Raw genomic sequence first — 14,252 nt, 5'->3', positions numbered from 1 at the left:
TCTGTTCCTGTCTAACTCATGGATGCCTGGCAGAGATTTCAGACTCACATGTGAATTATTTGCTCATTACCATTTGTACATGGTTAAGACTTTAATCCTACTTTTCTTCCCACGAAACACAATGGGAGTTACTTTTTAACAGACGTACGAAGAATTGTTCTACAAGCAAACAGTATTTGACTATTTGACTACTGACTATTTGCCAGTACAGTGTAGGAAAAGCAGCATTAAAATCCATATTCAGTTACAGAAACTCAACAAACCAGGAGAGAGAAAGAACAAGTAGAGCCTGGAAATGTTACCTTTTGGACTACAACTTCTAGCTCAACTCAAGAGGATTCAGGGAATTGTAGGCCAAAAGGTATTTTTCCAAAGCTCTGCAGGCAGATACGCAGATGCAAAGAGGAGCATGAGAGGCGTATTTCTCACTCACTTTGTTGCTCCACATGGCAGGAACATTAGTGTGGATTTTCCAGAAAAAGCAGAACTGGAAAATTTTCAAAGATTTAGCACATTCAAATACATTCAAAGCTTGTGGGGAGATTATTTTACTGAAATATTGGCACTAATGTAAATAATAGTGTAAATGCAAATACATCCTTTATGTTTAACAAAAAAATAAAATACACCATAAATAATTAATTTTTAAGGACACATACCTAAACAGATCTGTACCTCATATATATCTTATATCAACAGTTTAAATTTCTTTTGATGATATATAACTGTAATATCTTCAGCTTCACTCACTCACTCTCTGCAGTACTTGTCAGTTCCATTTCAAGTTAAGAAAAATCTAATTCAGTACAACCAGTTGAATATTGTATTTCACTGGCATTGTCTGAGTCTGTAGGCACAAACAACGTATCGCATTTTTCTTGATTACTTGTACTTGTGACTGTTGAGGAAGCAAAAGATTTTGTGAAATCAAAACAAGGTTACCCATGTGTTCATTTGTTAGTTTATTTCTCTGGCCATGAGGGTTTGTTAATGGCTATCTCCTTAGAAGAATAATTAGAATTTCATATATTTCACTCATCTAACATGATTGATTGCAGTACAAGAGCCCAGAACAGTATGGATAAATGCTGATATAGGTATATGTTATGGTAATTTTTCCATAGAAAAATATAGCCAAAACTTTCTACCCCACATCCATGGGCAGGAGAATGTTAAGAGAAGAAAAGAAAACCTAAATTTTAAGATTTTCCAGAGATTTCGTCAACCAGCACCAGAATAAAATCTGTTCTCTGTCAATTAACCAGGAGATTTTTTTTTCCAGCTTCATGAAGACCGGGTACTTTGTAAACCCAACAACTCCTAAATACCCATTCAGTAAGAGGATATCCTAATATATTTCATATTTCAGCATGCATAGCTATAAGTAATGGACCACTGTGGGAAAGCAAGCTTCTGTGAAGATTATTGCTTACAGCTGAGAGAGAACCAGTGACAGCTGGTGGCTTTTATATCAGTGGCACAGTGAATCTGCTCTGGGCTCTAGTCCAAATGTTAAAAGACTCTATTCGGTTCAGTGTACTTATCCCAAATGAGGTCCAGCACCTTGGGTAGCTCCTTTGAAATTTGAACTAAAATCCAGTGCAGATTTGCTACTGACATAGATGACACCAGCTGTCAATGGAGAGCTGTCAGTGGAGATGACAGAGAAGTCTGAAGTCTGCCAGATGATATCACCCGAAGTATCATTCTATTATTCCAAATAGGCCCTTCCTGCACTTTCCCATCCACCAGCTAGTTTACTGTCCTGGAAGAAAATGAATCCCACCCACCCTGTCTTCTTGTGCCAACAAATGGAATGGGAAACTGATCCTTATGATTTATTCCTGAAAAGGTTTTCTGAACCTGATCCCTGTTCTGTACAAGTATATTAAACAATGAAGGTGCTAGAATTTAGAAAACTCTGACATGGCCACTCCTAAGTCTGTTTCTAGGCCCACCCTTGAAGCAATGTTTTTTTGGGGGGCTTTTAAAATACTATGCAGAGGTGCATAATGTGTCCCTTCAGAATTTCCCGATCTCTTGCTACTCCCATCAGTCCTATCCAGCAGAGCAAACAGAAAGATATTATGGGAATTGCAGTCTAAAAACCTCTGGTGTGCCACGGTTCCCACCCCTGCCTAAATACATTGGGACAACATTGTCAGCCAGATCAATTTTAAAAATGGCAATTTAGGCCCTGGCCTTTAAATAACAGATGATAATCTCATGAGTAAGAGCCAATGTGGTGCAGTGGTTTGAGTGTTGGATTATGACTCTGGAGATCAGGGGCTGATTACCTGCTCAAGGATAAAAACTCAGTGGGTGAACCTAGGCAAGTCACATTCTCTCAGCTTCAGAGAATGGAGGCACACAACAACAATCATATTGGTAACAGGGGCAGGGCTTTGTATGTGGTGGCCCAGTATTTGTGGAATTATTTCTCCAAGAAACATTTGTAGTTTGATTGCTGACAGTGAGAGAAAATTTATGACAATTCTTAATTTCAATTGAATCTGCATTTTATTAATGGCTGCACCAAAGATATATTGTTCATTTTAATATATCTAACAGATTAGGATAATAGGACTGATGGTATCAACAATATTTCAATAAGGAGTGATATTGCATTGCCTTTTGGAGGGGTTTTTCAGTAGTGGCCTTTTATTTCCTCCATTATTTTGTTCAGAATATGGAAATGTTACTCTTTTGGGATTGCAATTCCCAGACTTTCCAAGACTGTAGGACCAGTGGCCATACTATCTAGAGAATTCTTAGAGTTGTAGACCATAAACGAACTTTAGCAAGTGCTGTTTTTCTATTATTATTACTCTTATTGTAATTGTTATTTCTATCCCCCCTTTTTTCCAGATTGGGACTCAAAGCTGCTTACCAAAAACATTATTCAAAATTCACAACTTACAAAAGTTAAAACACAATTAGACAATTAGAAAAAAATATTAAAACCAGGCCAAAATATACATTAAAACATACACACATATGCAAAGCAATTAGCAATATCGAGCATATGATGTAAGATGGGCCTTCCTTGTATCATCATTCACCAAATAGCCTGTCAGAATAGAAAGATCTTTGCATGTTTGCAAAAAGAAAATAGGAAGGGTGTCAGCCTAACCTCTGTGGGAAGGGAGTTCCAGAGTGTGGGGGCAGCCATTGAGAAGGCCATCTCCCATGTTCCTACCATGTGTAAAAGTGAGAGTGGTGGACAGAGTGAAGAGCCTCCCCAGCAGATCTCAGAGCATGGGCTGGTTCAGAAGGAAGAATATGGTACTTCAAATAACCTGGACCTGAACCATGTAAGACTTTAAAAATCATAACCAGCACTTCTATATACTTCTAAGGAATGAGGTCAGAAGGGTTAAAGTTGCAAAGGTGGAGGTGGGTGGGTGGTGCAGTGGAGAAATAGGACCCAAGTTCCAGAGTTTGGAAATGTTACTTTGAGAACTAGATATTTTAGAATCTAGTGTCAATGCTAGGTTGAAATTGTATTTTAAAAAAGGCAGTGGCCAGAATTCTGTATCACCTACTTAGTTTATTACTATTATTCTTAATTTAACTTGACTAAGGGGCTTGACAGGCTTCCCCCTTGGAGAGGCATCCTGCTGCCCTTTTCAGTGCCGGATCGGGGCTGCAGCAACCGTGTGCTGTGGCCCCAATCCTGTGCTTTGCCAGCACTAAAAGGAACAGCAAAAAATGCAGCTCCTTTTAGCACCAGCAAAAAGGTGCTATTGCTGCAGCAGCTTTTCAGCATTCCTTTGGCACAGCGTGTCCAAATAATAATAATAATAATAATAATAATAATAATAATAATAATAATACATTTTATTTAAATGCTGTGCCAATGGAGCAACATAATCCCCCTGCCATGCAGCTGAGTGCGTGGTATGATGTCAGCATGGAAGCAGTGTGGGGGCAGCCACCGTGCGTATGCCATGTCCCCACGCTGTCCCCGTGCCAGCATATAATACCGGTCTGTTTAGCCCCTAACTTAACTAACAAGATTATCACACATGGACTCACTGTCTGGGAATCACCAGGGAAACATGAGGGAAGTGTGCGTGTGTGTAACCCTGAAACACTTCTCCAGTGTCATGCAGTCGTCAGCTCCCTGTAGCATCCCTCTAACGTAATGGAATCGTTCAGGGAGAAGCAATTGCTATTAAATCAAACTTTGCGTTAATAGCAAATCACCTCTCCCTGAACAATCCCATGATGCTAGAGGGAGGTGATGATTGCATGACACTAGGAAGCACTTCAGGGTTACACACATGTGCGCTTCCCTAATGTTTCCCCGGCAATTCCCAGATGGTGAGTCCATGTTTGATAATCTTCTAAGTAACTTCTCATGGCCTGATTCACCCCAGAAACCTAACATCATTCACCCATGTTGTGGTCACCAGCAGAATGAACCTACAAATCATATAGAGCAGCATTTACTTTACAGGTATCATTTTTAATCTTTTGTCTTTTCATAAACAAACAATAATGCACAAAGCCCTGAAAACTGAATAGAAACATCACACATGAGAAAGCTGTTCTGGGGGTGAAGGGACAGGATATCTCAAGATATTAGTCACAATCTCCAGCATAAGTGACAGGATGACAAGCAAGAAGAACTGACCGCTATCACTGGCACAAGTGTTGCTGTACTGCAGCTCCCAGCATTCCTCACCACTGACTATGCTGGCTAGGGATGATGATAGTTGCAGTCTAACATCTGAAGGCCGCATTTTGCTACAGTTGCACTAGAAGGAAGTGTGTAAATCTTCTTTCAATCTCCCTAGCGTCTCCACTGCTGCTGTACTTCTCAGAAATGTTCAGTATCTAAGGAGTATTTTTAAAAGAGAAAAGATTGGTGATGCAGTGGTTAAATGCCAGTACTTCGGCCATTTACAGCCACAAGGTTATGAATTCAATCCCAGGCAGGGCTCCAGGGTCCACCCAGCCTTCCAGCCTTCTGAGGTTGCTAAAATGAGTACCCAGTTTGATGGGGGCAATTAGGTTACACATTGTAAACTGCTTAGGGAGTGCTTAAGTGTACTGATAAGCAGTATAGAAATGTACCTGCTATTGCTATTCAGTGCTAACATCTCAGGACCCTTTCACACTACACAATCATAAATTGACTCGAGCGCTGTTAACAACAAACAAATCAAAAAAGGCACTAGAACTCTCTGGCAGAGAATTCTGAAGGTCCCTCCCTCAAATGCAAATCCAAGGATTTTACAGGATGGAACTATGGTGTTTAAAATGGAATCGTGGTGTTATAATTGCATAGTGTGAAAGTACCCTGGAACAAGAAGCAGTAAGTCCCAATAACATAGTTCAGAATGCCATAAGGTCTACAGCACCAGCCACCTGCCTAGTGAGAGCATGAAACATCCACCTGCCTCTCAAATGTATAGGAGAATTCCTTGTTATAAGAAGCATTAATCTGTTGCCTAAGGCCCAGTACACCAGCCTGGAGTGCGCCAGCCTGGAGCCAAAAATAGGGCTTGGGAGAGTGGTGCGTCCACACGCTCCCAAGCCCTACTGTGCACCGCGGGCGCCATCTTGGCGTGCCACCTTTTACATGAGGCATACAACGATGACGTCTGCACAGCATACGGACGTCATCATTGCACGTGAGGGCACCAGGAGCAGGTTCTTTTTAAGCCTCATGGAGGCTGCAGCATCTGTCAGCTGTGGTCTCTATCCGAGGCAGAAAAGGGCGGTGCCTAGCCACCCCTTTCTGCCTGTCTGTATCCCCCCTAAGATGTCATCTACCCTTCCTCCCCCATAACACATCCTGACATTATTATTCCATCCCTTTCTCCCATGTTGTTGGCTGCTTCAGGCACAATGAAGATTTGCCCAATGATAATGACATTAGACTAAGCTGTAAGAAATGTTACAACTGTGCAAGAAAAGAGTCCAGTGAAGATAGGGAAGAGACTCAGCATGAGGCAGCCACTTTAAGCATCAGCTATGTGCTACTGTTTTTATAACACTGTTCCCAATGGTAAGGGAAAATAGATGGCAATAGTAAGACAGAGAGAGGTAGACTGCATAAAGAAATTGACATTGTCACTCATCTTGGATAAATCAAAGATATGCAGATGAGTATATTACTAGCAGAAAATAGAATGACTTGGAACATCTATTCAGGAATGTTAAGGAAGAGCGTCTGAAAGAAGGGTTACTGTTGAACTTTAAGAAAGCAAAATTAATTCCACAGATGGTTTATCTAACTTTAAAATGGACTATGGTCCAAAACAGATGGTCCAGATAGAGTAGCCTTGTGCTTTTTCAATGCCATTTGTGCTGGGACCAACCGTTATGTGCCCAGTCCCAATCCAGACTGCTGTCACAGTCTTGAACCAAGCCGCCAGAAGGAGCAGACTCTATCCGCTTCTTGTTGGCCTGGTTCTTCTGCAATAGTGCAGCATCAGTGTGGCTTCAGGTCACATTTGGGACATGTGTCATCTAAATGGCATACTGCCTATGTGGCTTGAAGCTGTGTGGTTTTGCTCGTGTGTTTCAGGCCAATGAAGACACTGAATGAAGATACCTTGCATCAATCATAGATCAAAATGGAGAGTAGTCAAGAAATCAAAAGACTACTTGGAAGGGAAGCTATGAAGTAACTAAATAAGATCCTCAAGTATAAAGATGTACCACTGAATACCAAGTGAGGATTGTTCATAGCATCATATTTCCTATTTTTATAAATGGTTGTGAAGACTGGACAGTGAAGAAAACTGATAGGAAAAGAATAAACCCATTTCCTGAAGTAGAGTTCTACAGAAACCATGGCCTGCCAAAATGACAAATAAATGGGTTTAAGAGCAAATCAAGTCTTAACTCTCCCTAGAATCCAAAATGACTAAACTGAGGCATTGTACTTTGGACATATCATGGGTCAATATGATTAATCAAAAAAGCTTATAATGCTTGTTAAGGTGGAAGACAGTAGGAAAAGAGGAAGACAGGTTGATTGACACAGTCAAGGAAGGTGTGGCTCTGGATTTAAAAGTTTTTAGCAGAGCTGTTAATAACATGCTGTCTTGCTGCACGCATAACTCTCGCAACATATTGGAAAGGGGAAGCAATACCCTCTTGGAAGGAATGGATAATGAAAGTCATGGACTACATGGAACTGGACAAGCTAACATGCTATATTGAGAATTTAAACTGGAACAAAGAAAAAATGGTTTGGCTCCCTTTGGTTGATTTTTTAAATTCAGGGAAACTGATTTAGATCTAAATATACTGCTCACAATCTTTTCATATTGTAGTTAAGTAACTTTTATTGGTAATTCAAGAAAAATACATAAGATATTAATTTATACATCATATCTATATTGGTAAATTGGTAAACGCAAGTGTGGTATGATATATTTGGTGATTTTCTTTTGTATCAAAGTACAGCTTGGCTATGTCACGTTCTAGATCACTCCGCAGGAAGTCAATGTGGTGTGCTTGTGACTTTGTAAATAATTGTTTTGTGTTTAATGTTGTTTCGTCCATGTATTGCATTATGTATTATATACTCTGTGGATATCTGAATGTATGAATGTGGATTGTTGATGTGTTTATGTATTTTATATTTGTTTTGGTGGAAATTAATAAAATATATATTAAAAAAAAAATAACATGCTGTCTTGGAGGTCCCTCATTCATACAATCACCAGAAGTCAAAGCAGATTTGACGGCAATTAACAGCTTCCAGCAGCTCTAGTAAAGTATAATGGAGAGAAATTCTGGGAGTTGCACTCCAACATGAAGTCGAAGGCTTTCATGGCCAGCATCCATAGTTTTTTTGTGGGTTTTCTGGACTATGTGGCCATATTCTAGAAGAGTTTCTTCCTGACATTTCACCAGCATCTGTGGCTGGCATCTTCAGAGAAATCTTCTCTGAAGATACCAGCCACAGATGCTGGCGAAACGTAAGGAAGAAACTCTTCTAGAACATGGCCACATAGTCCAGAAAACCCACAAAAAACTTTGCACTCCAACATTTAGAGGGCCAGAAAATTCCCATTTCATAATTGTTGCTTTTCTTTTTTGGGTGCCTTCAAGCCCTTTCCAACTTATGGTGAAACTAAGGTGACCCTATCACCTTAGTTTCGCCGCTTTGATCAAAAGTTGGGAAAGCGGGATAGAAATAAACTTTTTATTATTATTTATTATTATTATGGGGTTTTCTTGGCAAGATTTGTTCAGAGGAGGTTTGCATTGTCTTCACCTGAGGCTGAGAACATGTGACATGCCCAGGTTCACCCAATGGTTTCATGGCCAAGCTGGGAATCAAACCCTAGTTTCCAACAATTCCAAAATTACAGTCAGACCTCTGTATCCATGGGCTTGCCATAGGTGGATCTGAGCATCAGCCAACAGAAAGCTCCATTGTCCCCAATGGCCGCATGCACATTGCGCTGCCATTAGGAACGGGACTTGAGGCCCCGTGGGCTTTTTTTTATCCATGGGGGTGTCTGGAATGGCTCCCCTGCAGATAGAGAGGTCCAACTGTACTACCACTGTAAACCTTGTGTTAGGCACAGATTCATCCAATTTTTTTCTCGCAAGGGTCTTCATTGACTAATCAGAAGACTTTAGATTTGTTCATTGTTTGAATCTAGACTGAGTCAAGCTGTAGTAGTACACATTCTAACCTGGGTGTGAGAAAAACGGCTCTTCCAAGATGATACCCTTCATCCCTAGCTTTAGTCTTTATGTTCAAAAATAATTAAATTATTGTTAAGCCCTACATGACTATCTCTTATTCGAGCCAATTAACTGACTAAACATCGCAGCACTAGAATTATTTACAAAAATATGATCTATTCTAGTATAAGCCTCGTTCAAATTGGTGGTATTAAATAAATCCCAAGATGCTGGGAAAGATGTACAGGTTTGAAGCTAAGAGTATCATCCAGCAAGACAGCAATATTTAAATAAAATGCTGATGGAAAATGACTTTTTGTTTGACAGGACAGTTTCAGTGCCATGAGTACTGTTTCTAACATTTCATGATCTTGTGAGATGCCTGCATTTTTTTTAATGGAAGCATTATGGGTTATTCCATTCTTATAGCATGAAATCAATACAGTTAACTGCTAATTATCCAAGTTTAGAAATGGAGCACATTGCTTTTTAAACATAGATACAGTTTATCTTTCCTCTGGGTAGGAAAAATGGAAGGTTCCTACACAGTTACAATACATAGGGATATTATAGCACCTTTGGGAGTAACAGAGAAATACGTTTATAGCATAACCTTTTGTAGGCTGAGTCTGCTTCATCAGATGCACAGAGTGAAGTGTCTGCACAGACTAGGAAAGCTTATGGTACAAACGTCTTTCTCATAGTCTCAAAGATGCCACAATATCCCTTTACATATTGATCCTGACTAACATGGCTATGTCTTTGAATTCTGCCAGTTACAATAGAGTTACCATATACACAGTTACAACCCACATCATGATCAGGTTCACTCCTAAATAAACCCAGTGGCACAGTGGTTAAGTGCCTGTCCTGTAGCCATTCACTCATAAACCATAAGGTTATGAGTTCAATACCAGCCAGGGACTCGGGGTCGACTCAGCCTGGCATCCTTCTGTAGGCCACTAAAATGAGTATCCAGTTTGTTGGGGGCAATTAGCTTACACACTGTAAACCGCTTAGGGAGTCCACTGATAAGCGGTATAGAAATGTACTTGCTATTGCTAAGCAATCGCTATGAGTTTTAATAGAAATTTCACATAGCATAGTGCTTAAGAGACTGTGGCTCTTGAAACATGGTTGAATTCCAAATCCTATCAGCCATTTGCAAGGAGCGGAGCAGCTCAAACACCACCTGCACCTGCAGTATAAAAATAATATTTTTAGCCTGCCTTACTAATCTGTTGCAAGAATGTATACATGAACTTCTTGAAAATCTCAGTGTGTTGTACAAATTTACTTTTAAAATACCAAAATAGCAAAAGTTCAAGATTCAAGAGTAAACAAGAAAGTAATTTGTTCCTTTACAGTTGTAATTTTTGAAAAAGTGACTCTTTTCTTTCCTCTTTTTGAAAAATAATTTGACTCACCAAGAAGACCCTCATTTGAATGCTACAAGCCTCTAGCATGGATTGCCAAACCCATTCTCACCCATTTGTCACATATTTACTTTATCAGTGGTAGCTGGTTCCCCCATGTCAGTGAGACAGTGAATCCACTCTGGGTTTTAGACCAAACAAAGGAGCTAACCACGGCATTTAACACTGTCCTCAAAATGGCACCTTGGACAGCTCCTTTAAAGCTCAGATTAAAATTTAGGAGTTGATTCATCAGCCCACTGACATGGGAGACACAAGAGAAGGCAAAAGAATATTAGCATGAGGTAAAGCAAGAATCAGCACTTGGACCATGTGATCTTCCTCCTCCACCATTTATGAGGCCTTGCCCTGGTAATTATTGATGTAAACCCCAAGGTTCAGTCAGGCTGCAAAAGGAATAAGGCCACCTCTTTTCAGGTTACTGCAGTCATGTAGTTATATACCTTCCTGTGCTGGAAAAAGGAAGTGACTATATGTGCTTAGCTATATGAAGCCTCCAAGCTTCCCTAGTGTAAATGCAAACAAGACTGTTCTCAGAAGAGAGATGCCAGGGTTTTAATCTGAACTTTAAAGGAGCTATCCAAGGCACCATTTTGGGGACAGTGTTCAGCACCTTGGTGAGCTCCTTTGTTTGGCTTAAAACAAAGAGTGGGTGCTATACTCTGAAATCAGGAAGCCCTGAGACTCTATGCAGAACATGTATAGAGGCAGCCTTGTAGAAAGCAGTGCCCTCCTCCTCCTCTGCTTACTTCTGTCCCGGGATCAACAGAGGAGTAGTCTCTCCTTCAGATCTCAGGGGTTCGCATGTGCCAGCAAGAGAGTGGGCTTTCTTGGTTGTGGTGCCCCAAATAGGGAATACTATCCTCCATGGGCATGCATCTAGTGACCAACACTGCAATCATTTCCATGCTACATCATAACCATTATGTTTACCAAAGCATTTCAGCTGCCTGTTTTGGTCTGCTTTACTCCTTTCTTTGAAAATATGCCCTGCGGTTTCATAATCTAATTATAAATGCTATTGTTTTAATAGTATTCAGACATATACCATTTAAACATCCTTAACGATGAAGGGCATAAAGGTATATAAATATTCCAATCTTCTGAAAAACATCCAACAATAAAAGCAACTCTCTCCTGCCTTTCCAACCAGGCAACACTCAAAAATGTAATATCTCATCTGTGCAAGCACACATGGGGTATATTAAGTTCCCTTAAGTTAAAGTAAGAAGATGAGGGCAGCCTTCACAATAAATCACAGCACAACTGAATACACAACCCCCCTTCCTTCTTCCCATCCCTCACAGCTGAGCAGGACATATAGTTTGCAATTTAACTTGTCAATCACAGCCTTAAAAAAAAAATTAGGGATCAATTTATTAACTAAACACTCACACTGATCTCCTGAGAAGGATATATACATGAAGGAAAGCAGAAACTTGTGGGATTCTTGGTGCTTCCCAATTTTTATTTTTGAAACAAAATGGCCTAAATCTTCTTGTTAATCCTTACTAAATCAGACTCACTGAACCAATGGGACTTGGTTAGTTCACCATTCAACAATTGATTCAATGGCTGTGCTCCAGCTGGGAGTAACCTACAGGATGCCAGCCAACAGGAATCTTTGCATTACAATCCAGTTCCTGGTAATTTACCATGAGCACCTCTTTTCTTTCGCTGAAATTTTTGGAGCACGGTATTCTTCTTCCTCTGGTATTGCCACCATTGCCAACTCCATCTTGAAGGCTATCCTGTCTGGTTCACTGCAGTCTCTCCCATTTTTCCCCACAAGAGATGCCAATAATTAAATCTGGAACTTTCTGCATGAAGTTTGTGAACGATGGCCACTCTCTTTCTATAGATGGCATTTGTGGGTTGAGGGGGGCATCACCAACTATCTTCCCATTGATCAATGCACAACCATTTCCTCAACAGGAAATATGATATCTTATGGACAACTGGAACAAGGCATCCACTTACTCATGTGCAGAGTAAAGCGGGATTATTTAGCAGATCAAAGAATGTATTCTGCAAATGCTCAGAGGTGTCCCGCTCTCATAATTCTCCACATTTTCTAGGAATGAGACTTGCCATTTTTCAAAATAAAAATCCACAGCCTTAAAGGTGATCTCTAGTTTCAGCTCTGTGTCCAGGCCCGTATGCTCCAATTTAGGTAGTTTACTACATGAAGCATCTACTGAAATCCTTTAGATCAGGGGTGGACAACCACACTCCTCCCCACACTCCTCCAGAACACTGCACCATCACATCTCAGCATGCTGGAAGTGAGCATGTGGGGAGTGGGTTATGTTGTTGTGTTATGTTATGTTGTGTTGTGTATGCTAAAAGATTGATATGTTGTGTTGTAAAATTTGTTAATAAAATTATTTTTTAAAAAAACCTTCACTTCTGGCTGCCATTTGGGGGCTTTTGTTTGTCTGTTTGTTTTTCAGGTGCCTGGGGATGGCAGTTCTGGGGAACGTAAACTGCTGCACCTGGGTTCAGGGTGATCTTGGCTGGATTTGGAGTGGAAAATAGCCCCAAAATATCATGGGGAAAATTAAAAAATTGGAGAGGTCTGCAAACTTGGAGCAGCTGCAGGGGCTGCACTTCGTCCGTTCCTGCTTTAGGCTTTTGCAAAATTGTAAAGCTCTACCTCATCACTTTCATAATGACAAACAGCTCTAGAGACATTAAGGGATGTATTAGCAATTTTAAAACCATCCTGCGCATGGTTTTAAACCAGCTCTTAGGCACACGTAGATCCCAATAATGACAGGGAAACGCGTAAGCAAGTAAATCAATATTTTCCTCTGTGTGGATCACTCCCATTCACAACAGAAGGCTTGTGTAAACAGAAATAATTTGCATTAGTATACTTTTAAAAATAGACACAGAAGGTATGTTAAAAAAAAGACTAATGGATAGAAAACAGGCCCTCTCTCACCTTAAAAATAATGAGACAGAATCAGCACTCTTCTCTCCTATAATGCATTAATTTTTAACAGGTTGCTTTGGATTTATAACTATGCCACTGTCAGAAACAAGGTGTGTTGTGCCAAGGCCTCCAACTTATTCCTTCTTAAGATTTTTAAAGAATGGGTTATTTCCAGAAAACGATGTATAGGGCTGCAGACTAAGATGGAGAGAGGGAGGAAGGAATGGCAAAGAGAGGAAGGGGGAGAGGAAAGAAAAACAAAGAGGAATGGAGAGCCAAACTCCTGACTGTACTTAAACCCCTGACAGCTGCTTCTTCAAAGGAACAAGAAAGAGGGTTTGAAAGGTGACAATTGTCAGCGAATAAGCCATGGTGCCTATGTGAGCACAGGCAGGCGGGCATCTTTGTAGCCCCTGTTCTGTCCATCACTTCACTTGGACTGCAGCTCTCTGCCTTAATAAGGTTCCCGGGTGCATTTAGCTTTGCAAAGATGCACTTCAAAACCCATGAGGAAAGAGCATTTGGGGAGGAAAAAACAGAAATGGGGGTGTTGGGAAGGAAGCCTTCATCTTCCAGCTCCTGCACATCTCTTCTGCCCAATTCTACCCCCATGAGTAGTTACTAACCCCAAGAAGGCCCCAAATTCTACTGCTTATTGAACCCAGAGTAGACTCTGGAAGAGAGCCAGTGTGGCGTAGTGGATTGAGCATTTAGACTACGACTCTAGAGACCAGGGTTCGATTCCCAGCTTAGCCATGAAACCCAGTGGGTGGCCTTGGGCAAACTACACTCTCTCAGCCTCAAGGGAAGGCAATGGCAAACCTCCTCTGAACAAATCTTGCCAAGAAAACCCCATGATAGGTTTGCTTTAGGATCGCCAGAGGTAGGAAACAACTGGAAGGCACACAACAACAATAACAAGCTGCTGCTTTAACTTTCAGATCTCTTGCATTCGAGATACCATAGTAAATCATGTCTGAGTTAATTCTATCTCCCCTTTTATGCCAGGGACAGAACAAGCCCTTACAATTATTTTGTAAGGAGATGTCTCATTCACGGGATGGCCATGAATACTGGAAGGTAGTTAACAACAACAACAACAACAACAAGAAGAAGAAGACTCCCTGAATCAATGGCTGAAAGGGGAGCCCATGTGTAGAGAAATGCCACTGATTCAGTGGGTCAGCGCTCACCAGGACTGACAGTGAGCCCAA

The 14,252-nt window shown here is 40.7% G+C and overlaps 1 protein-coding gene across 3 annotated transcripts in view; it reads right to left on the bottom strand.

Annotated features, from left to right (window-relative positions):
• Positions 1-14,252, bottom strand: part of LOC149319126 (SLAIN motif-containing protein 1-like) — a 45,676-nt gene that overhangs the window by 29,035 nt on the left and 2,389 nt on the right. Inside the window, exon 1 of one of the 3 annotated variants that reach the window (XM_089507974.1) lies at positions 4,640-4,820. The exons of the other annotated variants lie outside the window; for them this stretch is intronic. The gene's annotated coding sequence lies outside the window, so the exon portion shown is untranslated. Of the gene's footprint in view, positions 1-4,639; positions 4,821-14,252 lie in introns of those variants that run through there. 3 annotated transcript variants of the gene reach the window in all.

Source organism: Sceloporus occidentalis, unplaced genomic scaffold (assembly GCF_023333645.1).
Source record: "Sceloporus occidentalis isolate IW3139 unplaced genomic scaffold, rSceOcc1.0.p SCAF_2, whole genome shotgun sequence".
NCBI lineage: Eukaryota > Metazoa > Chordata > Lepidosauria > Squamata > Phrynosomatidae > Sceloporus > Sceloporus occidentalis.
This window is presented reverse-complemented; position numbering and strand designations above follow the sequence as displayed.